Source organism: Protopterus annectens, chromosome 2.part2 (assembly GCF_019279795.1).
Source record: "Protopterus annectens isolate FY-2018-M chromosome 2.part2, PAN1.0, whole genome shotgun sequence".
In the NCBI taxonomy this organism is placed as follows: domain Eukaryota; kingdom Metazoa; phylum Chordata; order Ceratodontiformes; family Protopteridae; genus Protopterus; species Protopterus annectens.
In genome coordinates this window covers 542,839,640-542,864,401 of record NC_056730.1, presented here as the reverse complement: position 1 = coordinate 542,864,401, position 24,762 = coordinate 542,839,640, and positions in this window count along the sequence as shown.

Below are 24,762 nucleotides of genomic sequence, written 5' to 3'. Positions count from 1 at the left end.
CAGCAGATAGTAAAGACAACCACAAGGCCTTCTATAGTTATGTAAAGAATCCCCATGGCAATTCCCAGATTTGCTCTGAGCTACTGCACAATGGTACCTCCTATACTGAGCCAGCAGATATTGCCAATATACTGGCCGACAGATTCAGTGCCAGCTTTACCTCTTTCCCCCCAAAGGACCAATCACAATGCCAGTAGATTGCCAGACACCCAGTATTACTGCCACACAGGTTAAAACAGTACTGTCCAAGGCCAAAAATACAGCTTCTATGGGACCTGGCAATATCCCTGGTTGTGTTCTATATGAACTACAGAGTGAACTGGCACCTCACCTGTGTGCCCTGCTCAATCACAGCCTCACCTCAGGCTTTGTCCTTACCGAATGGTGCACTGCTACAGTCATCCCTCTCCACAAAGGAGGAGTGACTACAGACTATAAAAACTATCACCCCATTAGCCTGATGAGTCTGATGTGCAAAGCTATGGAATGCATCATTGTGGACCTAGTAAACAAAGATATAGGGAATCTTCAAACTCTGAATCCCACACAGTTTGGCTTTGTGAAGGGTAAATCATGCCTGCTCAACCCGGTCAACTTCTTTGAGTCAGTCACCAGAGCTGTGGATGAAGGCAAGGTGGTTCCTACAGCCTACCTTCATCTGGCCAAGGCCTTTAATACCATTCCCCACTCAGTAATCATAGAAAAACTCACTAAGCTAGACATCAACCCCTATATCACTAGGTGGGTTGCAAACTGGCTCACAGATAGAACCCACAGTGTGAAAGTAGCTGACTCCAAGTCTGACTGCGACCAGTCATGAGTGGAGTCCCACAGGGTTCGGTCCTGGGTCCTCTCCTGTTTGGTATCTATTTCTCTAAAGTCCATGAAGGGACTCTGGCTGACAATGTTCACAGATGATTGGAAGTTGGGAGATATTATTAATTCCCCAAATGATATGGACATCCTACAGAAAGGCCTCACTGAGAACAACGACTGGTGTCAGAACCATGGCCTTAAGCTCAATGCCAAAAAATGTGTTGTCATCTCCTTTGGGAAAAACCCAGTTCCCATGAAATACCACATCAATGGTAGTCCACTGAACACAAAAGGCATTATAAGAGATCTGGGAACACAGGTTAACTGCAGCCTCTCTTCTGACCACAACATTGCCACTGTGCTCAGAAAGTCCTTCTATGTGGCACATCTCATTACTAAGGGTTTTGCATCCAGGAAGAAAGAGGTCATTGTCTCCCTCTACCCTTCCCTCATTAGGCCAGTCATCGAGTACAATGCCCCATTTGGCACGTACCTCACTAGATACCTGCAGCAACTGGAGAGACCGCAAAAGTTCCTCACAAAGAGGATCATAGGCCTTAAACACTTGTCCTATATGGACAGACTCAAAAAACTCAAACTATTCTGTCTCATATCACCTACTTAGAGGCAATCGCTGCTTGACTTACAAAGCCATATCTGACCCAGCTCTGTTATTAATGCTACGTGTAAAGAAATCCCAATTCCTCCACACCACATGCTCCAGAGACCTCAACCTCATTACCACAATCAACAGAACATGCTGGAGGAACAGGTTCATAACCCAAAGATTGCCCATGCTATGGAATAGACTTCCCATACATGTCAAACAAAGCACCTCACTGGCCCTCTTCAAGAGAAATCTTGATGAGTGGGTGGGAAATAGAAAATTCACCCCAGGGATCACTCCAGTGGCTCTACTCGACAGAGGCACTGGGAACTAAGGTCAGGTTGCATGATGCCAGGGTAATGCTATGGGCTAGGCTTGTAAAAGCTCCAGGGCCATTAGCCTAGTACCCACCTATGAACCTAAGAACCTATGACTGTCAGTCACAGAATGTCTAGCATACACTGGTGAGGTTGTATGCTCTGTCAGAACCTCTACAACTGTAATGGTGGATGTAGGTGTCCACCTCCTTCTGTGGTGTTGAAGATGTTGCTATTCTGTTGCCAGACTAAGCTACTTGCATGTTGGCATCCTTGACAGACTGAGGTGTTCTGCTGACCACATTTCAATGCTGAAAATACATGAAACCATTGTCAGCCCACCCTCTGTGGTTCTATAATTCCCTGTAGCACTCACATTGCTAAACATGAAAATGTGACTAGAGCATGCACTTTTAGACATACCTTGTTGTGCAGGTTGTTGCAGCTGCAGACCAGAAGTGCCTGAAAGAGCAGATGGTCAGGTAGGCCTTGATCAATCCTTGTCTTCAAACATCCCGCGATGTGTGCTATTAATAATATGGTGCTTTCCTTACTTATACACAGTTGCTTGTTACCAGCCCACATCCCACATGCAAGCCACTCCCAAGTATGAGGAACCACTCCCCCTGTCCAGCACTTCTGTGTTAGTAGACCACAACCTGTAGTTAGTCTGTCTGTCACAATGCCACATCTTTGTTCTACATGGAGTATTATATCAGAAACTCTTAATCACATCTGTTGTAGGAACATATGGCCACTCACAGCATGCATACCCTACACCAGCCCTTCTTAGATCTGGTCCTGAACATAATTTAAATTTTTCTGCAGCATCTTTGACCAGAACAGATATTTCTTGTGTATAGTAGGTCTGCAGTAGCACTTATTTGTCTTAGCTGGGGAACTTTTAAAATGATTGCCACCCTCAGGTGACCATACTAGTATCAATACACCTCAAAGAAAAGCACAATATTCAGTGACATATATGCTTTGATGTGGTATGCTTACCAGCTGTGCATCTGCCCCCTCTTCATGTGTGTATTGTGCCCATTCCTCTTGTGGCATGTAATAACTACAGTTACCTATGCTCACAGTTTAAATCCCGGCATCAAGCTACAGTCAAACAGCACTGAGTCATGCCAGTGACATGGGGTCTCACTTACACCTACAACCCATTATTTGTTGCACTCTCCCTGACATTTACTAAAGAGTTTGTTGCCATTGTTGAGATGCTTTAGCAGGCAATGCTAATTCCTAAATTCTGTGAAGCTTTATATCTACAGAGGCTTTAGTCCAATCCCTGTATTTTGATGGCGCACAATAGTAATCACTATTGCACAAAATGTAAACAACAGTGCAGTTAATGCAATGGCTATTCTAATAAAAATAGATATCTCCGCTGTCTGTGAACTGCTGCTGGTGTGCAGTGAGCTACCCATAGATATCTGCATGAAACATTGATAGTACCATGAACATGAACCATGTGACTGGTATACTTAAGGATATGACAGGTGTACATGTGTAGTCCTGCAGTGCAACAGTGCATTATGTGACATGTGATTCCCAAACGTCTGCCTTTGTATACTGGTCTTTCATATTGCTCTATGAGTGGAATAAATATGTGGCCATGGCTGCATCAGCTATTTGAAAAAGCTGGCATGCCAGGAATAGCAGAATTTTCATATTCAACCTGCACAGAGGCTACAGTGAGTAGCTATTGAGCTACTATGATGACCATTTGAAGAATGTGGAAGCCGTGTGTAAAGTGGGTCAGATATTTGCATTACCTGTATTGGGGAGCAGTGCTATTATTGGTATGATTATCTGAGATAGTACCACTACAACCTGCTCCAAAAATGACAGACACAAATTCAGAAAAGAAAGCCAGAAATGTACAGTAAACATTTATTTAGTAACCATTTAAAAAGTTGGGACCCCCTAAAAGAGTCTCAAAACACAGAGAACAAGCTGATGAAAAAATGGACTTACATGTACTAAGTCTGAGATGGCCATTTATTGGGGCATTCCCCCTTTTCTGAGGTATGGCTATCTCAGAGCTAGTATATATAAGTTGGGGGCTTGCCCTTCCCCACACACTGGGGGATGCCGGTGGCCCGGTCCACTGCAATAAAATATGTTTAAAGGAGAAGAGAGATGTTTGAGATGAATTCTTCTGTAGTTTTGGTCTTTTTTTTTTTTTTTTTTGGCTTGTCATCATTTACATTTCAATAGGGAGCCATTTATTTTTGTGTATTGTACCACTGTTTTTTTTTACTATGTACAATGTTGTAAATTTATGCTGAACAACATGAACTTTGTTGTATAGTTGATGAGGAGGGTCAGCTAAATATGGCTAGATAACAGATAAGACAGGAGCACTTTTCCAAACAGTGGGAGGAATATGGCATTTTTGCTAGTGCAAGTACGACTGTGTTTAAGGCATATGTGTATGATCATTCCTTCCCATTGAGTTATCCATATGCAGGATCAGTTGTGAAAGAAGAGTAGGAGAGAATCTAGTCCCATTAGCCACTGCCAGTGGTTGCCTCTGATGCCACATCACTAATATGTTCAAGGTTGGTCTCTTAGTAATGCTTCTCTAGAAGTAACCTGGAGAGGTCACTGGTACCCTCACTGTCTGTCTGTCTCTATGGATGGGGTGAAGTTTCCTGCCTTGATGGTGGACTAGATGAGTTTCTGGTGGTCTTTCAACATTAGTTTAGGAGAAAGTCACTGCTGAGATACACCAACATCTGGGGAAGCCTTTTGGCATGTTTTGTGAGTCTGTGCAACTTGTAGGCCTTAACCATTTAGCCTCCATCAGTGACTGTTGCCTAGCTTTCTTCTTCTCTGGCATGGTCTGGTATCCAGACATGCCAGGCACTCACTTTCTTCCCTTCCTGGCATGTTCCCTCCATTATATATCATGCTATGTTCTTTGTTCATAGTCTGTGCCTCACCATTACTGTCTATCCATTCTTCTTTTCATCTTTTATGCAAGTACTGCCTTAGACTCTCTGTGTCTGTGTTCTACATCTGTCTGTCTGCTGGTGCTACTTGCCTTTCTCCCTCAACACCATTCACAGCTATCTCCCAGTTCTGTGCTCTCCTACCTTCCTTTTGTAAAACTTAAAAAGGGGTCTCTTTCCCAAAAAATAAAATAGCATTCTTCTCCCCTCAAACTTGTATATCTTGTGGTTACCCTTCTGCATTTATCTCTGCTAATTCTTCTTCCCTTTACTACTTTCCTAGCTATCTGATTTTGCCACCATTTATATTCAGAACAGGATTACCATTATGCTGTTCACACCCACATTGCTCTTTGTCTTGCCCCTATGCTTAATAGTGCTGCCCTCTTGGTATACCTAGGAGCTAGTTCCAGCTATATTGTGTTTCATTGTGTGTAGAAGGGTACATTGACTGTGCTATGTTAGCCTGCCTTAGCTGTGATGTCTGATAAGTCAGCCATCCACACTACTCATACCCTATCTTAGAGAAAAGCTGTCTGTTCTGTTATCACTGTGCCTCTTTTTATTTATGATGTCTTTACTTGGTATACAGACACTATCCCCTGCCTGTTATTATTGAGGTACTTCATGCAGTTACCTCCTTGAATATTAGCACTGAGCACACTAATGGTGGTTTAATTTCTCCAAGTCTTTTGGGTTTATAATACCACGATGGGAATGGACCCCATTCATAAGTCAGGGTACAATTAAAGTTCATGAAATTAGTATTGTTTCACTCTTATGTTAGCAAAAAGTGCTCTTCTCAGCACCCACATTGACTCTTACTGTAATTTATATACAGATGCATTCACTGGTAGCACATTTAAGCATGACAGTAAATTATTTTTTGTTACACCTGTTGCTCTTAGTACCATTGAAACTATCTGGGCATCTTTCTTCCATAAAGCTGTCATTTCTACCTGAAAATCCTAGTATATTATGCTTTCTGTCTCTCTATGTATGTAATACACTATACTCACTGGGTGTAGCAATTTCAATGGCTAATGCTACTTTTGTCTTTTTTCATGGACTACTATGTCCTGTTTTCTTGCATGTATTTTTTTAATTATTTTTATTGATTTTTAATAGTACAAATAATCACATACAGTTCTAAAAACAATTTAACACAATATTTTAATGCAAACTATATACAAAGTCCAAAATAGATACCAAATCTTCAAAAATATTACATTTTGTCTAATAATTTTTAAAGCTTTGTCCAGGCAATTTGTTTGTGAGTCACATTTGGGGAGTGCAACATACCACAAGTAATCTTAGCAAGAGATATAAATTAATTAAATGAGAGGTTATTTTTACATTTCCAATTTCTAGTGATAATTTTTCTAGCTATAGCAAGTAGAGTCCAAAGAAGATTCATTTGATTCAGTGGAACATACCTTGGCATTGGTGCATTAAAGAATATCATAGAATTAGAGATCGCACATCTGTCTAACCACAAAGCTTTAATAAAGTTTTTAAACTCCATCCAAAATGTTGTTATTGTTCTGCATTCTAGAAACATATGTGCCCAATCAGCATCTATTATCTCTTCACATCTCCAACATCTATTAGTATCTATCTTGTTTATTCTAGTGACTTTTTGTGGTGTAAAAAAACTTCAATGGATAAATTTCCATGTAAAAATTTTGAGGAAGAAGATGTATAATATATAGATTTAAGAATTAAAGTTTTATCATTGTTATGAATTTGTGAGTTATTGAGGTTGATCATATATTTCCATAAATTGTCTTCCGATATTAATAAATCTGATCTAAGAATGTTATAAAATCTCGACAATTAAATACCATTGTTATAACCTATATTAGCGAATTCAAATATGATAGATAGCTTTTTGGGAAGGTTTGTTATACCAGAAAAATTATATATTTTAGATTCCATAAAAATATATACTCTAAAGGTTTGTAAATTTATCCAGTTATTTTGGGAGACATTATACCTGGCTAAAAGATAAGTAATGTCATGAATATTATTATTATTACCTAAAAAATGATGCCAAAATATTAACCCATTTTCTTCTATAGTTTTTATTATTGCCATATTAAAGGAATCCAAACATCCCTTAGTTAGGATTATTGGAAACAATAAAATTGACAAATTATTATTCAAAAGATTCTTATTTGTTATTTTTTTTTAATTTTGCAAGATATACTTGATTATAGGGTTAAAATTTGAATTGTTGTGTTTATTGTTATAAAAGAATTCTTTAATTACTATAAAAAGCTTACTATTTTCAGAACAATCTATACTTTTGATAAATATATCAATATTACTGAATAGTATTGTTTTATGTAGATTTTTCCAATTAGAATGGTATTTTGGACAACCGCAAACTTACTATATTAAGAATAATGGCTTCAGTATAAAGCACAATGCTTGGAAAAGCAATTCTTTCGTCAGTCCAGTTTTATAATGCCAATCGTATTTAATCCTCGGTTTTTGGGGGTACCATAAGAATTTAATTAACAGAGTGTTTATGTGTTTTAGTTGCTTCCTAGATGGAGGAGTCAATAGTGTTTGAAGGATAAAAATAACTTTGGGTAATAAAATCATTTTTATCAGGGATAATCTTTCTTCCATAGTAAAGAACATTTTATTCCATCTATTAGTGTAATTTGTAATTGTATTTAACAAAATTTTATAATTAATATGTATAGTGTCTTTCCATTTAGGTTGAATATAAATCCCTAGATACTTCAATTTATCATTAGTCCAATTAACATTATTATGATTAGATAAAATGTTGTTTAACTTTTTATTAATAAGAACTGTTTCTATTTTGTTTTGGTTAAATTTAAAGTTTGAAATTTCCTCGAAGAATTTTAATGATCTAATAATATAATCAATAGAAGAATCAATATTTCCAATTGTTAATAAGATGTCATCTGCAAAGAGTAAAATTTTTGAAGAATAGTTCTTACCATCATCAAAACTTTTTATATTTATGTTGTTTCTTATAAAATTAACGAGTGGTTCTATTGATAGTGTAAATAATAGAGGAGATAGTGGGCAACCTTGTCTAGTGCCTTTTAGAATTTTGAGTGGACCAGATAAAAAAGCACCAATTTTAATATAGGCTATAGAATTTACGTATAATTTCTTTAATAAATTTAAGATATCAGAGGAGAAATTGTTTTCTTTTAATACCATGAATAAATATGACCAGCTAATAGAATCAAATGCCTTATCTAGATCTAAACTAATAAGTGCTAGTTCTTTTTTTTTTTTCTTATTTGCAAAATCTATTAATGTTAAAAGTCTAATAATATTATCCTGGACTTTTCTGTTCAGAAAAAAACCTGACTGATCATTGTTTATTAAGGTTGGCATCATTTAATTTAATCTATTAACTAAAATAGAAGTAAATATTTTATAATCTATGTTTAATAGAGAAATAGGATGATATGAGGAAACAAGTTTAGGGTATTTATCTTGCTATAGAATGGGAGAGATTAATGAATATTTCAATGAGGGGAAAATGTTATCACTTGTTTAAAACTCCTCAAGTGCTGTCACTAAAATTTTCAAAGCATTATCTAAAAACTTTTATATATTTCAGCTATTATGCCATCAAGACCTGGGGCTTTATTATTTTTAAGATTTTGTGTTCTGTCTTTCACTTCTGTTAATGATATTGGTTTAATCAATCTGTTGTTTTGTTCTTTAGACATTATGTTATTAATATTATTTTTTAGAAATTCTATTTTTGAACTATTACTAGTAAAGTTTAGATGTGTTTTATTCATAGATTCATGATATGAGCGAAAAATCTCTAAGATATCTTTTAGATCTGAAGACGGTTTTGAATTGTGTTTAGATGTGTCTACTATTTCTGCTATGTGTTTATTCTTACTCAAACTTTTAGTTTTAGCTGCTAATCTGTGCAAATGTTTTGGATTAGAAGAGTATGAGTGCAATTTTAATATTTTTAAATTGATTGTTACTTTATGATTAAGAATTTCTAAGTAGTCGAGATTTCATTGTTTTAATTCCAGATTCGAACCTATTTCTTTGAGGTGCATTTTTTTTAAAGTGTCGATTTTCATTTGTAAGTTGGATAATTCTTTGTCCCATTCTTTCCTCTTATGTAAATACCAGGTTTTTATTTTCCCATATATATAAGATTTTAAAGAGTCCCAAATAAATACTTTATTTGTATTATTGTTATTGTTAAGTTCAAGAAAATAATTTACTTCCTTTATACACCATTCTTTGAATCCTTTTAATTAAGGCATCTTGAGTCATAGACAATAGGTTATCAAATATAAACACTTTATCAACAGCTGTCTGAGTACCATATCTATAAGAAAAGTGTGTAAAATTAAGAGATCTCTGTTCTTTGATCATGAATATATCTTTTAGGTTGTATAACGAAACAAAACTAGTCATTTTTTTAGCTGGAGCAAGTATCTTAACATTTCTATCTTTACTGGTATCTTTAGTTGATAAAATACAATTAACATCACCTGCCATGATGATATCTCATTTGGGTTTTGGTGATATTACTTCCAGGTATTTATTTGCCGATTTAGCACCAATACCAGGTAACCAATAAACATTTGCTAATGTAAGATATTTTTTTATTTAATTCCAATATTACTAAACATAACATACCATTTTTATCTGAGTAACTGTTGATTATTTTAGGTGATGGTAAAGATATTTTCCACAAAATCATGTATCTTCTTCTCTTGGTTTGGAAATGAGATTCAGCTAGAATATTATATTGGTTAAAAGACATTGTTTCTAAGTCTTTCTGGATAATGTGTGTTTCTTGCAAAAAAAAACAATGTCAGCTTTATTAGATGCTAGGTGTTTAACTAATATTCATCTTGTAGGAGGGTTATTAAGACCATTTACATTCAAAGATAGACATTTAAACCCAGACATTGAATAAGATATGCTTTTGATTACTGTATACTATTTTGGACTTAATTAACAAGTAATATTCAGAGAAAATGAAGACATAACTATATACAAAACTACCCATGAAACATCTAGTTCTTGGATTGATGAGTGACTCATCAGTTCCACCCTCTATCATCCTTAGTGCTCAAGACTATTATTCTCCAATGCTACTACCTAATATTTTATTGCCCCAACAAACTGTAAACAATGAACTCTACAGGATGAGTAAATATTACTATGTGACAGTTAAAATGAATGAATTATATCAACTACCCTAAAATTTAATCCTTTCTATACATAGAGTACTAATATATATAATATTAAGAAAAAGATAAAACTCTTATTTGTTTGAACGTTGTAAATGAATAAGTAGAAATAATTATAACAAGGAAGTTATGTATTAAATTTCTAAATAATATTATTTAAAAGAATGTTATTTTAAGAATTATTTTTTCTTAATATTTTTCCAGCTTTTTGTTGTATTTCAAATCTATTGTAATATCATCAATTTAATATTACCTTACTTATTTCTAGAATTGTATAAGAGAAATCTATTTTATAAACAAATAATTCTGTTCTCTCTTATCTCTATATCAAATTATGTTCTAAGATTACCTAAGAATTCCATTTTCATAAGCATCTTTGGGATAACTGAAAAATTATGTTACAAATTTTTGTAATATGAGAAAAAGCAACCATTACCATGCATATTATACTTATCAAATTTTAAGAAAATTGTTTTTAAACTTGTATCATAACATACTAACTCATATTTCCTAATGTCTAATCTAAAATGATACAGCTCATAAATTACTATGTTACATAAAATCAAACCTATCTAGCTAAGAATTCAATATAAATAGAATAAGCTGTCATGTAACATAGAATCCTGTATGAACTTATCCATAATAACATAACCACCTTAATATTTAAATACAGGAAGAATATTGAAACATGTTTGTTATAATCTAATTAAATACTTTAAGTGTAAACAATACAATAATCTATGTAGTTCATATCACAACAGAGAGATAGGCATCTAAAAAACTTATGAAGTTAAAAAACTTTGTTTTAGATACATTTTTCATGACTATATCTGATTCGTATTAAATAATTTCTTAAAATATTTAATATAGTGATGTTCTAATGAACTTTTCTAAACAGGATAATATTTTAAATTCATATACCCCAAGTTGTATGAATCTGGAAAAACACTAACAACATTAACTTTGCTTTCCAAAGGCATGAAACTAGTGAGATTACTCAGTAAAGCTAAATATTAATGTAACAATTAAGAAGTGAAGTCTCAGCATTTTATCTTTCAGTGGCATTACAAATTTAGAAATTATGCTAAAAATGTGTTTCCTTTGACTATCTTTTATGACATAAACATTAACAAAATGGGCAATACTTTTCCCCTAATGAGGCAGCTTTTATCATGCAACATAACTATTGCCAAGAAATGTAACCTGCAAAAGTGATACATTCAATGATTTTTTTTTTTTAATATTTTAAAATTTCCCCTTTTACTACTTCTTCTCTACATATTTGTCTTTTTATTCATTGACAGCTATGTATGAAACATTACAAATATGATAACAAGTGAAAGTGGCATATTCTACCACCAACCCAAGTATTAGCAAATGATTTAGGTAGATCAAAACTCCACCTTTCATTGTGTGACCCGCTAAATGTAAACCATTTAAAAAAACGATCATATCAATAAAGCAACAGCTCAAATTGTTTAATAACTGTCTTAACAACCTGAAAAAAGCTGCAACAGAGAGTCAAGAGCAGCCTTCCAAGTTTTGTACTGCCCTCCCAGCTGTCCTGCATCTCTTCTTCCAGCCTGCTATGGGAAAGCAAGCAATAGCATAACAACTAAGGCAAACCCATAATCAGAACTATATCTATATTCCTTAGTTCCAAAGCTGTGCTCACTTCGACAGATCATTCGCTTTCTTATATCAGTGCTACTTATTTTATTATAATGATCTGTCTGTAAATTTTGCCTTCCCTGTCACAACAGTACCATTTTCTACCCACAAATCAATGACATGGTAAAATTAGAAACAAGTTGCCAAGAAGGAAGCATAGAAAATGTACGGCCACCCCTAAGTCATCATCTCCTCTCCTCTCCTGCTTTTAAATTAAATGTTCCCTGTGACAATAATAAATATGCAAGAAGAAATACCACTGTTTCAAAAAAAAAACACCACATTAGGCTCAAAGAAAAAGACATGACAGTGATTTTATTTCAACTACTTTTGTCACTTGCTGCCCCGCTAACGAAAAAGCATCAGATGACCCAGTCTGTGTTCTCACTGTAACTGTTAGTCACTGCTTCCATCTGGTTTTCAAGTGTGTGCTACTTTGTGTGACAAAGCTTAAGTAAAATTATTATGGAGAAAGCAATACAGACATCGCAATCATATATGAAAAAGTACCTTTACATGTTTTAGTTATTTTGTATATATTTTTAGCACCATAAATATACAGTTCAGCACTCAGTTGTTCTTTTTCTTGACCATAAGGCATCCTTTGGTTATGAAGATATGAAACAGGAGTCCATAGGTCAGAAAGGGGCTTTGCTAGAATACATGTTTAAGTCTTCTTGTTATATTATGAAGAAGATCTCTCCGAGACGTCTCATGGAAATAGTCGTCCCTAACTTGAAATTTGGTGGTTAGGATATTGAACTAAGGAGTCTGCTGAATGTTAAGTTAATTGCTCATGAGATACTCGTGATAAACATTGAGTGAAAGGGAAAACAAAACAATATACATTAATGTTGTTGTGTCTTTTGGCTTTTCCAGGTTAGGGGTCGCCACAGCAGAACTCCGGTCCACTAATGATTGGCAGTAGATTTTTACATGCCGAGTTGCCAGCCCTGACGCACAACCTTCAACGAAGGTACGCCCATTCACGCATGTCTCTACTCAGAAGATGCTCTAGCTGAGAATCGAACCGAACAGCATCTTACTGTGAGGTGACAACACTACCGCAGCACCACCACCGCAGTACGTTAATCAACGACCATATATTGGATGTGCAAAAATAACTCCGCTATGATATATATACAAGTGTTTTTTCATATTTACTAATTTCAGTGGCCAATCTATTTGAAATCACAACATATATAATCCCTCAACTCCTTAAATATATGGGTCATTAATTTCACTGGAAATTCATTCTTAATCTACAAGTGTATTAACATACCACAACTAACAGTGACACAAACCTTTCAAATATATGCAAAAGTATTTTAGCATGTCAAGGAGCATTCTTGGTGAAGACAAATCTCCTCGAGCATATTTACCAACAATTACAAATATTTATTCAAACTGTCTAGTACAAATCTTGCTGACCAATACCCACTAGATCTAGTAAGATCTAAACATAGTATATCATTTAACAAAAAAAGAAACACGACTGATATAGAAAGAAACTAAATTGTCTCTCTTAAACGCACTGAAAATAGGAACTCCTATTTTGCATATCAAAGCATTCCACAACATTGAAATATAATATATATATATATATATATATATATATATATATATATATATATATATAGTATCAGATATAAGATAATTCTTTGTAGTTATTATTAACATTTTGGTGGTATTATTAAGCCATCCGTAGATAGTTAACTATTCAAAAAAAAAATGCTCTGTCAAGTGAAATGCTAGAGTTTTAATGCCTATGCATATCATTACAATATATTTACATTAGAAGTCTTGAAACAGCAAATAACTTAGAAAATAAGAAAAATTTATAAAAGTTATAATGACTTTACCTTGAAATATTTATTTTTCCCAGTTGATGGTGATTAACAGCAAAAGGAGTTCTGGTGGTTGAAGGAATTATAAATGTATTTCATTTATATTATTTTCCCTTCCGCTTCTTGTTTGTTTTATCATTAGATGATATTTTACCATTTGTTGTCTGCCTTTTTAAACTAGGTAATGAGATGTCCATATCTTCGATATTTTCCAGAATTTTATTCTTTTTCACATATTCAGAAGCATCATGAAGATTATTAAATATTTGTATTCCTTCTGAGAGATGTACCTTAATTTTGGTAGGAAAAATGATTTGTGCTTTAATTTCAGCTTTCTTTAGACTTTTTTTCTTTTTCCATAATACATCTTTATTGTTATATTATTTTCATACACTAGTAAAATCAAACACAAAATTGTAAGAGAAAAAATATAAAACAAAGGATTACTAGCTAATATCACTAACTATCACACCAAACAAATATACAATATTTACAAGAATGCTTCCATGTAAAACATTAAGAATAAAGAAAAAGCAAAAAAAATAGTTAATAACATTTCCAGTAATACACAGTTTAAATACAAAATTCTCTCCAAGCAAGTATATAAATGTGAGTATTATGCTAATATAATATTAAATATCTGTTCCCAAATTTTTGGGTTATTAATGTTTTTATTATTCTGGCTTAAGAGTAGTTTATGAGCTAATATATGCCTTGTTGCCAAAACTCTAAAGTTTTCCCAAGATGTTTTAGATGGGTCTAACCAATTAGTGGCTATATAAAGTTTCATTAACAGAAAAAATATTAATATATATGGTACTTTGTGATCTAGGGAGTTCTTTCAGAGGGATATGTAAAATCGTAAATTTCCATGACAACATTGTACTTTGGTAACCCATCTTCTGAAGTTGAATCTTAAGGGAATTCCAAAGCTTATATATGCATTTACAGCTCCAGAACATATGAAGAAGATCAGCTGGTTGATTTTTACAGTATGGACAAGTTGGAAAGTTTTTAGCATTAAATTTATATAGGATAAGGCATGTATAATATGCATTATTCCATATCATCAACTGGGTATACATCAATTTTTGATGAGAAGTAGATTTGATAGTCAGGTCAATTGCTTTTAACATATTACTTTTATCTGTCACTAAAATTTTCTCTTCCCAATAGTTGGATAACAGAATTTTATCATGACATTTAAAGTCTTTAATTAATTTATTTATTGTTGTTATATATTTAATATCCTGTTGGAGGGCTTGCCACAACTCAAAGCATTTATTAACATTTTCATCTTCAGGTTTAAAATTTAAAAAGTAGCTCATAGCAAGTTCTCTAATTTGTCTCAAAATGACAAGATAATTTTTGGGTAAATTAAATTCTTGTCTTATTTGATTGGCCGAGCGGACCAGATATTTGTATATATCAATCAAAGTTAAATTAAATATTAGTGGAAACTGTTTAAGATCAATTAATTGATTGTTCAATTTTAAATTAGGATTCCTATGAAATGGTTGAAAAACCATCATATACTGACCCAGATCCAAAGATTGAAATAAATATTGTGTAGATAATATGTTAGTTTTAATATGTTCAATAATCCCATAAATTTTCAAAGTATCTTTACCTAAAAAGGGTATTGCTTTAGGATTAATGTTTAACTTTAAAATATATCTATAATTCAAAGTCACCCAAGTTGGTATCCACTTAGTAGTAGTTGTATCATAGTTGGCAATTCTTAGAATTCTGTTAGAGTTCACGATTAGGTAGTACAATTCGAAGTTAGGCAACTCCAGTCCTCCTTTATTTTTTGGGGTCATTAATTTATCATAAGATATCCTGTTTTTTTTTGGTTCCCAAATGAATTTAGCCAATTCTTTATGAATTTTTTGTCTTTGAAAGTATTAATTGGGCTGATCTAAAATTATAAAGTAATCGTGGTAACACATTCATTTTAACAATTGAAACTTTTGCTAGTAGTGGCAATCGTAAATTTTTCGACCTCCCGAAATCAGAAATTATTTGGTCCCAAATTGTTTTAATGTTATTATTGTAGAAGTCTTTATTGTCTGTAGAAAACTCAATACCTAAATATTTAATTTTTTCTTTAAATGTTACCTGTCCAACCAAAGGCAATAACAAAAAAGGTTTAGGTGTCTTTAAAGGAAAAATATTGTTTTTTTCCAAGTTAATTTTGTAGTTAGAGACTTCTGAAAAATCATTAACAGCCTTCAATAATTTGTCAGTGTCAGATATTGGAGATGCACAATATTAAGATCATCCGCAAAAGCTGCCATTAAAATTTTAGTTCCATAAATTATTGGGACATTATGATAGACATTCTGCTTAATATATAAGAACAGAGGATCAAGATAAAGATTAAATAGTAAAGGGGACAAAGGGCAGCCCTGGCGTGTTCCAGTCTTAATCTGTATTCTTTTGGAGAGGCTTCTATTAATGCACAGTGTAGTATAGGGATTACTATATAATATTTGCAACATTTGAACAAATTCATGGGATATATTAAAATAAGGTAAAAGAGCAAACAAAAAATTTGTATCAACCCTGTCAAAGGCCTTCTGTGCACCAATTATAAGGGCATAGATATTAAGATTATTTTGTTTAGCATGTGTTATCATAGTATGTAATGTAAGAGTACTATCACTGGTTTGTCTACCTGCCATAAATCCAGCCTGTTCTTTGGATATTATATGAGTCATGATTTTCTTCAGTCTAGATGCTATAATGGAGGTTAGAATTTTCATGTCTGTATTCATTAATGATATCGGCCTATAATTATTGGGGTTTTGAGGATCTGAATTGGCTTTATGTATAAAAATAGTCTTTGAGGCATTAAGATGAGGATCATTAATAGTATTCCTAATTATGTAGTTAAATATAACTGAAAGTATCTTACCAAAAATATCCGCAAACCTTTTATAAAACTCCATTTTCATCCCATCCGGACCTGGTGATTTGTGTGATTTCATATGTTGAATTGTATATACTATGCCTTCTTCAGATATCGGTTTAACTAAATCATTTTGAATATCCTCTCCTATTTTTGGAAACTTAATTGAATGTAAAAATTGTTCATAGATTCTATGCAAGGACATATCCTTTTGCCCATCATAAATTTTTGTATATATTTTCTCAAAAATATTAATAATATCCTCTGTTTTAGAATATATTTTATTATTAAATTGTATTTCCGAAAATTGTAGTGTTGTTTTTGATTGATTAATGATCCTAGCCAATGCTCTTGATGGTGTTTGAACGTGATTAGCATGTCTCGCTAACATCTTATATTCTTGAAATGTTAATCTACTATTTTGCATTAAGAAGAGATCCTTTTGACATTTAAATAGTTCTTTCTCTGTTTGTTCATTAAAATTCTGAATCAGTTGTTTATCCAATAATTTAATTTTCATTTCCAAGTTTTGAATATCTTTATTTAGTATTTTTTAATAATAAGAGGCTTTTTGCAAAAGGATCCCTCTTATTTGTGTTTTAACTGTTGCCCATTCAATATCTGGGGCATGTTGTTATTTCTTTAGACTAACCAGTAAGTCTTTAAGGTACTTTGTAATTTCCTGTATTATTTCTCCCTTATTCAGCAGATTTGGATTAAGAGACCAATTATAGCCTCTTTGCTGCAAGGAATCTTTTATCTTCTTAGCAAAACTCAGCGAAATTTTCAAATGATCTGATAAATATCATGCATGTATAACAACTATAGGTTCTAAACTAATCAATGTTCTTGAAATCAGGAAGACATCTATTCTGGACCACATTTTATGACATGGGGAATAAAATGTCAAATTATTTGTACTATTAGCATTGTTTAAATAGTGAAAAGGTTCATATAGTTGAAAGTCTTCTTTAATATCATCCAGTGCCAATACTGCATGCTTATTAAATGCTTTGTGTGGACAAGATCTATCCAACTTTGGATTTTGATAAGCATTCCAATCACCTCCAACAATTACGTAGTATCTATCAAATTGTGTTAAAATCGAATACAGTGATGTTATGAATATTTGTTGAGCATTACAAGGTGCATATATGTTTAAAAGTAAAACAGGTTTATCAAATAAGGTAGATGCCAGAATAACATAGCACCATCGTCCATCTTTATCTGTATTAGAATCTAAAATTTTGTCCTTATATTAGTCTTTAATAATTATAGCTACCCCAGCACTATTTGACTTACCTTCCGATGCTATTACTTCTCTGATCCACTTCTTTTTTTTATATCAACCCATTGATCATTCATTAAATGCATTTCTTGCAGTAAAATAAACCACGCCTTAGCCTGCAACAATACATGTAACAATAGTTTCCTCTTCTGTAAATTCTGGTGCCCTTTAACATTCCATGAATCTAATTCCCACATTACCAAGGTTGTCTGTACAATAAATGTTTTGGAGAGAAAAGATAAAAAAATACAGTATATTCAAAACCATACATGATCTGGAAGCAATCCATATATCCCGTCCTAAACCAATGCTTACCCACTCTAACCCCGGACCAGGACATATATAGGTCTTGTGTAATATAGAATAACAGAAGGTTTAAGAAAAGAAACAAACAGGAAAACATCACATTATAAAATTTCAAACATGTTCCATAGTTGAGACCTATATAATCTAACTTAACTACGACAAAGCCTAAACTAAACATTCCCTAACAAGCACTGCATTGAGCTACATCTCCCCAATCAAGTATATTTAAGCAAATCAAATTAAAATACAATATTACAGTACATATGAAAATAAATTGAAAAAAGGAAGTGTTAATATTTGGATTATCTATCTATAGATAAACCGCATGCATAGAGACACACACACACAAAAAAAAAAAAAAAAAAAAACATATTAAAATATAACCCTATGTTAAAATATATAGTTAAATACAGGTATCCCTGGTTATAAACCCACACTAACATAGTTTTATACTAAAGCAAACTACTAACTAACTAATATAAAATGCATTATCACTTTAACACAGTACATTATGAGCTATAATGAGAAGCATATTTATACAAACATTACTAAATCCCGGCACCCTCTCTAAATAATTTAACCACAAAATTCTACATAAACATGTATAAGAGAAACAAATAAAATATTCCTCTGTGCTTACTTTACCATACAACAGTGTTATTTTGAAGTTAAATGAATAAATAGATGTTAAAACAGTTTTCTTTGGTTTCCCAAGCCTGGAAACCCTGTGAAATATTCGCGATGGGGGACCGCTTTAACAGACGGACTCCCAGAGGTGTCACAGTGAAATCTGCACCCATGACAGCATTTTAGGCACTTCCTGACTTCCTCCTCATCGAAAACACTTCATAGAAGCCATAAAACAATGGTAAACGAATGCAGGTAATCAAGATAAGCAAAAACAAACAGTTTTATTACTCTGGAAGAGGCCTAGAGCTTTTTAAACGCAAACAAAGGATTATCCAGTCCTGGGAACACAGTACACAATGGATCCGACCTCAGCAGCATACCAATCTCAACAAAAGTTCAATTCAAGTCTCTGATACAGGTAAAGCCTTGAAAACTTTAAGAAATAGATTTTTTGCCTCATTTTTAGTGGAAATAGCATGTTTAATCCCATCCATTGTAAATATAAGCATATGTGGGTATTTCATTTGAAACTTAATTTGTTTGTCAATAAGAAATTTACAGTACGGAGACAAAGACTGTCTAGCTTGTCTTACCTGTATGGGTAAATCCTGTGACATAGATATTTTATTATTTTTCCACATGATATAGCCTCCAGTTTGTTTTACAGTAGTAAGTATTCTGCTTATATCTTGATAGTTAAGTATTTTAACATATACAGGTCTAGGAAAGTTAGATGCTTGTGACTCTCTCAAAGCTCTGTGCGCTCTTTCAATAATAATTTGTTTCACCCCATCAGAGTCATTTAACAGCACTTCAAATATTTGTAATATGGATGGAATTAATTCATTATACTGAATAGATTCTGGAATCCCTCTGAGAATAATATTGTTTCTCCTGGATCTTGCTTCTAAGTCCGTAAGCTTGTTTTGCATAGCCTGTATATCCACATCATGTAGATTAGTTTTCTTTTCAAGTAAAGTTAATTTATCTTCATTTTCAGAAATTCGAGCTTCCGTCTTGTCCATTCTCTCCAGCAACTGAGTACATGAGTTCCCAAATGTTTGTATTTGAGAAGTCAGTTCTTTCAGAGCTTCTTGTATGGGTAGCAGAGCATTTCTGATATCTGCTTTCTTCAGACTTTTAATGAGAGGAATGCAGGCTTTTCTTTCGGTTATTATAGTAGAAGTATAGTCATTGTCAAATCCTATGTTTCAACCATTTATTTGTATAGGATTACCTGACCATGCTGTCCTCAGGATTAAGTTTGTGTCTAGAGATGATAAACATTTTACAATGATGGATCTTGAAGTATTTGGATTCTTTGACAAAGACATATTTGACAATGACCTGTGAGCTCTCTCTATCCAAAAGAGAGAGATTCAGGCAGGTTTAGTGTCTTAGGTAATTAGTCATTTAAAAATTGTATTATGTTATTTCCTTCCATTTTTTTTTTCTGGTATGCTGTGTATTCTAATATTATTTCTTCAAGATCTTGACTCTAAGTCTTCCACTTTGTCTAAAAGTAAGGTGTTTTCCATCTATTTCATTATGGGATTCTTCAATATCTGTTATATGTTCTGTGTGTCTTGTAATAATCTTCTTTAGTTCTTCGATCTGTTTTTTATTTTCTTTCTTCATATTTTCCATGATTTTTTTCTAAATTATCCATTTTCAAGGAAAGATCTTTAATACTGGATATTATTGTTTGCAGTTTTTTCTTCATGGAACTTTCCTGGAGAGAAGTTTTTGAATGGCTCATGACTGACAAGAGTCTGTTATAGTCAACAGCTGTACTTCTGACAATATATAATATACTTTCTATTCACCAAAGTTGAATTATTTAAGGAATTACTTCAATAACAGCAAAATAAAATACCGGATATAGAAACTGCTTTAACTGGCATCGATGGGAGACTTAAAAAAAGGAATTACAAACTGAATTCCTACTGAAACAAAATACCTTGCTACAGAATAAGCTTGGTGACTTAGAATACAGGGAAGGATGGTACAATATAAGAATTTTCGGTCTCCCTGAAAAAAAAACAGAAGGGCAGGGCATTATTTCTTTCCTAAACCATTGGATCCCTGAACATTTGGATCTTCAAGAAGGTTTTTCATATGGAATACAGAGGGCCTACAGAGCAACAGGAAAGCCAGCACCAATTTCCTCTTCATCTCCACCATGATCCACAGTTATAAAATTTCTGTCATTCATAGACAAAGAACTTATTCTAAAGACAGCCCAAAGGAAAGCCCCTTTAAAATGCAATCAAAATATCATCAGATTTTACAATGACAAATCCACTAAGGTTCTTGATATGAGGAAAAATGCTGGTTTCTTGTTAGACTTAAAAAAATGACATTAAGGCTCAAATCATAGGGTCTATATTATCTAATCAACTGGTTAACTTGTCAAACACCTAAACGTCAACAGCTAAGGGTTGAAAACTTACAATCTCGAACTACCAAGTAAGCACATTTTTTCACTGGGAAAGAATTCACTTGGCCATGCCATACTATCATAAATTTCCAAGCCATAAAAATGTGGGGGGCATCGCCCATCATACACACACACACACACACACACACACACACACACACACACACACACTCACACACACACCCCAATGTGGGGGGCTGTGCCCCCCACACAGCCTCCTAACTAAATATACCAACTTCAAGATCATTCTACATTGGGGAAAGGGCAAATTCCCAATAATGGCCAAGCAATTTCTTTCCCAATGAAAGAATTTGCTTACCTGGCCATTCGAGATTGTAAGTTTTTTCCCCTTAGCTGTCGACGTTTAGGTGTCCGACAAGCTTAAGTGGTCGATTAGATGATATAGACCCAAATCATATACCCTGCAAGAATCAAAATGCATCTTTCCAATGGAACAAGAATTTTTAACAATCTAGATGAAACAGCTGCCTTTATAAAAACAACATAATTTCCATTCCTGAAGTTATGGACTGTTCTCACACATCATTTAGAAAAAGCACATGGATAGACACAAAAAACAGAAGAAACAAAAGACTGATATCACATCTGTAAATTCTACTGTTTCTCTCAAAGCTTCTGCTGATAAGAGACACTTATTTGCATCAGACAAAAATATTGAAAACAGTGCACCAAAAACAATTTCAGTGAATGTTAAAACAAGGACAAGTCCCCCTACAACCCCCATGTAGGGGACACCACCCATACTACCTAGAATTATATATACCAACTCCAAGGCTGCACAACAGTGGAAAAAAAGGCAAACAACACTGCCAAAGTTTGGCGAACTGCAGTTGTTTGTTTATTTATTTATTTATTTTATTTATAGTTGATTTACCAGGATTGTCCATTGGGCCCGAAGAACCCGTTTTCAATAGAGTCCTGGGGAGAAAAGCTCCAGAACAAAGATACAAAAGATTACAGATGTTCACACTTTTACACTTACAATCATAGCAAAACAGATTGTCAAAAACAGTGGTAACAAAACTATACAGTGGTTGACAAATATAGACAATTGTGGGTTCAAGACAAAAAACAAAGGACAGGTGGTTACAATGCAAAGAATCTAAGGTTTAAGCAGCTGCAAATAGACTACTTTGGTTACATTGTGTATGATAAACATAGCATTGCTGTAGTAAATATGTAGTATCTTGAGTGGAATAGTAGAATTTAAGAATTATTAGGTGATTATTGCATTTGCTTATTTATAGTATCTGGTTATATATGATATGGTTACCTGTAGGGAACAGACTAGGCTATGAGGTGTGGGAGCAGGAGCATTCCGAGGAGGATGTTAAGTGTGTATGCAGAGATTTTTTAAAAGCTGGGAGGTTAGTAGTGGTACGGATGGAGGGGGGTAGGGAGTTCTATAGGCATGCCAGGGCAAAAGACAGCAGGTTTTTCCCTGGAGAGTGAAGAGGTTTATACAGTTTTATCAGATTTTGGTTATTAGATCTTAGGAGTCTTTGTGGCATGTGCATTTTAAAGGTGGAGCTGAGTGAGGGACAGAGGGATGGATGGAATATGAGTTTGTGCGCAAAGGTGAGCTGAGTAAAGGAGAGAAAGTTAGGAAGCTCAAGCCAGTTTAGTTTGTGGAGAGATACACAGTGGTGGGTAGATGCTTTGTGGCTAGTGGCAAATTTGGCAATTTTATTATAACAGGAGGACAGTTTTGTTTTGAGGGATGATTGAAGGTTTGTTAGAAGAGGAGTGCCGTATAGAAGGGAAGGCATGAGGAATGTTGTAGCAAGAGTGAGCTTAGTAGATGTAGAGAGGAATCGATTTTGTCAATATAGCATGCCACGTTTGTAGTGGGTTTTTTATGTTTAGTTGTAGATGGCTATGAATTTGAGCTGGTTATCTATCTGGACCCCTAGCAGTTTGGTTTCAGATACTAGTTCAAGAGGTGTGTTGTTTTGGCTGATGATAGAGAGTAGATTTCTGTCAATGGTTGTGTTTTTTGAGGGAGTAAATACCATGAGTTTCGTTTTTGATGCATTGAGTGCTAAATGATTGTTTTTCATCCACTGTTCTGTGGTAGAAAAGGCATCTTGAGTTAATTTTAAGAGAGTGGGAATGGATGTGGCTGTGCAGATAATTGTAGAATCATCTGCATATTGAATAAGTTTGGCATAGGAAATTGAGTGGAAGAAGTCATTTATGAATATATTGAAGAGGAGAGGACTCAAGATGGAACCTTGGGGGACACCAGTGGGTGTGTTCAGGAAGGAGGAGGTGGCTGTTTTCCATTTGACAGCTTGTTGCCTATGGGAGAGATAGCTGGTGAGCCAATTGAGAGAGTCAGGGGGATAGGTTTAGGTTAGATAGTTTAGTTAGGAGAAGGCTGTGAGATATAGTATTGAAGGCTTTAGAGAGGTCAAGAAGGAGGGTAGATACAATAGAGCCAGAATCTCTGGCTGTATTTACTGTTTCCAGGAAGGAAATGAGGACAGTCATGGTGCTGTGGCTGGGTCTGAAACCATGTTGTGTGGAAGTTAGTAAGTTATTGTCTAGGAGATAGGGAAGGAGTTGGAGATGGATACATTTTTCTAAGAGTTTTGATATAGAAGAAAGGATGGCGATGGGACGGAAGTTAGTGATGTTGTTATTATTGCCTCCTTTGTGCAAGGGTATGATGAAAGCTCTTTTCCAGAGTGTGGGAACAAGACCTTCGTGGATAGAGTGATTTATTAGGATGCTGATGGGGAAGGCAATGGCTTCGGCGGCTATGTTGAGGAAGGATGAGGGTATGTTATCAGGTGCATTAGTACATGGTTTGAGCTTTTGCAAGAGTTTTTTTATTGTAGAGGTAGGGATGGGTTTTAGGGAGAAAGGTGGGAGTTGAGAGGTAATAGTTGAGGGGGGAGGTAGGAGGAGGGATGCAGGTGTAGGTGGTGAGGGGTTATTGGAGAAGGATGTGGTTAGTTTAGAGATAGAGTCTAAGAAGAAAGAGTTGAATTGGGTGGCCAGATCGATATCTGGAGCATTTGGGTCTGGGCTTGGATTTTCTACTGAGCCAGGTTTTAGGAGTTTATTGATGCCTTTCCAGAATTTTTGAGGATTGGTTTTATGGTTGTTTTGGAGTATGGAGTAGTAGTTTTGGCAATCTATAGTGACAAGCTTTTAAACTTTGTTGCAAAGAGTTCTGAATTCATTAAGGGTGGAGGGAGTTTTGTTTCTTTGGTAATATGCCCAGGTTTTGTCTCTAAGTCGCATGACAGTTAGCGTGTTTTTTGTTAGCCAGGGGGCGGTATTGTTTCGTATTCTTTTGTTTTTTAGGGGGGCAAAACTATCCAGGAGATTTAGAAAAGTTGTATTGAAGTATGCAACAGCATTATCCAAGGGTAGGGTTTTCAGTGGGTTCCAATTATTGACTTTAGGGAGTCTGAGAAGGTTATTGGGTTGAAGTTTTTTAGGTTGCGAGTGCTGATGTAATTATGTGTTGCTTGTAGTGGGCATGGAAGACGTTTATTGAAGATGGGAAGATGGTCACTGAGGGAGTCAGGTAGAGTTCCACTGTCAGTGTAATAGTAGGGATGAGAGACTAAAATCCAATCTAGGGTGCTGCCACTGGAGAAATCTTTAGAGGGCCTGGTAGTGAGGTTGATGAGCTGAAAGTATTTATAAAGGTTAATGTTTAGGGGGTGAGTTGAGGAATGAATGGAAGACCAA